Genomic DNA, 2,782 nt, shown 5'->3' with positions numbered 1-2,782 from the left:
TTTTAAAAGGGCAATGGTGCAGTGTTGATGATGGGTCACATTCCCAGACAAACTCTCTATCTCTCTCTCTCTCTCTCTCTCACACACACACACACACACACACACACACACACACACACACACACACACACACACTTTCTTTCACACACACAAACACACAAATGGTCTCTCTCTCTCTCCCCTTCATGATCTTTTCTCTACTACTCTGTCTCCCTCTGTGTGTAGTTGTGTTGACCATATGGAGTAGCTCAGACAGCCACCACTGGATGCAGTCACAGCACAGCAGTTCAGAGCAACCAGAGGTGTCCACTGCTTCAGAGATGCCAGGCCTGAGAGGTGTCCACTGCTTCAGAGATGCCAGGCCTGAGAGTGATCAAGCGAGGGTTGGGGCGGGGGGCATGACGGGATGTCACGTGTGTTTCATGATGTACTTATTCCTGGTGGTGAGTCAAGGCCATTGTGATCATAGAGCCGTCGTCCCGCAGATCTGATCAGGGAGGTGATCAGTGATCAGTGAGAGTATCAGTGGCCACAGGCTGAACGACTTCCTCGACCACTGAAGATAAGCTGCTGACCTTGAGGAAGATCACACACACACACACACACACACACACACACACACACACACACACACACACACACACACACACACACACACACACACATACACACACACACACACACACACTCACAGCCTCTCTCCCTCCCTCCTCGGTCCTGCCCGGGGTCTTCATTTTCTGCCAGAAGGGGACGCAGCTCTGGGCAGAGGATTATCCAATCACTGAGCCCCCTGAAATTAAGTGACCACAGTGACACCTCTGTACCAGGGATGGATTACTGAACGGGCCTACTGGGCCCGGGCCCAAGGGCTCAGGGGGCCCTGAAGCTCAAGCCTCTGCGTGAAGTCACTACTATGTTCTCCACCCCTGATATCTGAATAAGACCCCTCACTCAAATAACACAGGTTATGTTATGTGATATGTCTGTCTGAATCATATACTATAGGGGATTTTATTCCCTCCTGATATCTGAATGGGGCCCCTCAGTCAAATAACACGTGTCACACTATGCGTGATAATCATGCTTTGTAATTGGCATCTTTTCACATCAAGATACCTTAAATCCATTTCCACAAAACTCGCCAGAAGTCACCATTTAATTTTAAGGGGTTATTTTTCTAAAAAAAATTCCGGGGGTGGCATGACCCTGGACCCCCCTACTATTACTGAGTTACTAACTTTCTACGGTGCCCAGGGCCCCAGTGGTTCATAATCCGTCCATGCTCTGTACTGAACACTGATGTATGGGAGTGTACTATGAGGGTATTGTGAAGGCAGGTGTGTGTGTGTGTGTGTGTGTGTGTGTGCGCGCACATGTGCGTGCGTGTGCCACATGTCCACTTGTCATAAATCCCTCTTCTACAGCTATTAAATAATCCACATATAATCATCACAGGAAGATACAAAAACATGTGTTTACATTTACAATTATTCAGTTAGCAGACGCCTTTATCCAAAGCCACTTACAGAATGAGGAATAACATTCAAGCGTTCAGGAATTAGGCCTACTGCATCAGTTAATACTACTAAATGATAGTGTCTGTTGTTGTTTGTTGTGATTTCTCCAAATACTTGTTTCTGTTGAGCTCCCGGTAAGAATGTAGCATCATTAAGCCGCTTGTCTTTGTTTTCCATTATTGCTAGTTAATTCCAGATGTGGCGGGCAGCGATGTGGCCAGAGGTGTCGCCCGTTTTACTGTGCTGTTTTGAAGGAGCACGTGTTCCCACAGATGAATCTGTACCCCAGTGACCGTGAGTAACCTCGGACCGGCGCACGCAGACGCGCACTGCTATAAAGAGTCTCCGTGAGGGGGGATGCTGCTTCTTCTCGAAAGTTTAGAGGAACCACCGGGACGGGGTGCGCGAGAGCTAGAGTGGGCCGTCTGCTTTTTCTCCCTAAAGGAAATACACCGAAAGATCTAAAAAGGAGACAGCGCGTGCCGAGGGGTAAGGTGTGTATGCCTTATTTTATTTTCATTCATTTTTTGGAACTCCGATGGTCCTCTCAAAACAGAAGTTTAACATTCTCTCAAATGGTTTCCAAAGTAAACTGTAATTTACATTGGGTCGGCTGAAGCATAGTCCACAAAAATCGATGTGTTTTCAAAGGGTTCTCTTTACTTGGAATGCCTGTTGAAGGAGTTACTCGTTAAACTCGTGAAGAGTTAGGTCTATATTTTTGTATTTACACAAATATATATCAAGATATGTTTGGAGCTGTCTGTTCGTTACTTGGTGGTTGTTAGAAGGGAATATTTTGGCGAAGGAATAGTCTTCCGTAAGCATCCTGGATCACTCGACTGCCTTGCGGTGAGTAGCCTACGCCTTTGTCACACTGTTATTTTTTGTTACAGTAATCTCTGAGAATTTGGGCTTGTTAAGAGTTACTCATGTAGGCAGGGTAGATGTTTTTGTGTGTTGTTTTGTCTGGAGATATAGAGGCCGTAAGTTAAGTTAAAATCGAGAATAGATGCCGTCAATAAAGGCAGAAATGAAGGTGATTCGTCGAGGGGAAAAGGATAAGCTTCAGTTCCAGAGAACGGGGCAGAGCTAACTGTGTGAACGGGCATGCTGTTGCGTGCAACGGTACAGGCGCCGGGCAGATGATAACGGGGATGTCATGCGTGAGTTCACAAGGTTTCGAATCAGTGCGTCATGCATTCTGGTCCATACCGTTAAAATCACGCGGACACACACATCCCCACACACCTGAGAGCACACAC

General features: G+C 46.8%; 1 protein-coding gene across 2 annotated transcripts in view; it reads left to right on the top strand.

Moving 5' to 3' along the window:
* Positions 1–1,894: 1,894 nt before the first annotated feature.
* The window catches only part of abca1b (ATP-binding cassette, sub-family A (ABC1), member 1B), a 47,631-nt gene continuing 46,743 nt past the window's right edge, over positions 1,895–2,782 (top strand). The window contains exon 1 of one of the 2 annotated variants that reach the window (XM_076287142.1): positions 1,895–2,011. The gene's annotated coding sequence lies outside the window, so the exon portion shown is untranslated. The remainder of the gene's footprint in view (positions 2,012–2,782) is intronic. The other variant, XM_076287143.1, reaches the window with a different exon arrangement.

Source organism: Alosa pseudoharengus, unplaced genomic scaffold (genome assembly GCF_046254945.1).
Source record: "Alosa pseudoharengus isolate Yale_2024_CS ecotype anadromous, Long Island Sound unplaced genomic scaffold, YU_APseudo_1.1 YU_APseudo_1.1_scf_16, whole genome shotgun sequence".
NCBI classification, from domain to species: Eukaryota; Metazoa; Chordata; class Actinopteri; order Clupeiformes; family Clupeidae; genus Alosa; species Alosa pseudoharengus.
The sequence above is the reverse complement of the archived record's forward strand: the minus strand, read 5'-3'. Positions and strand labels throughout refer to the sequence as shown.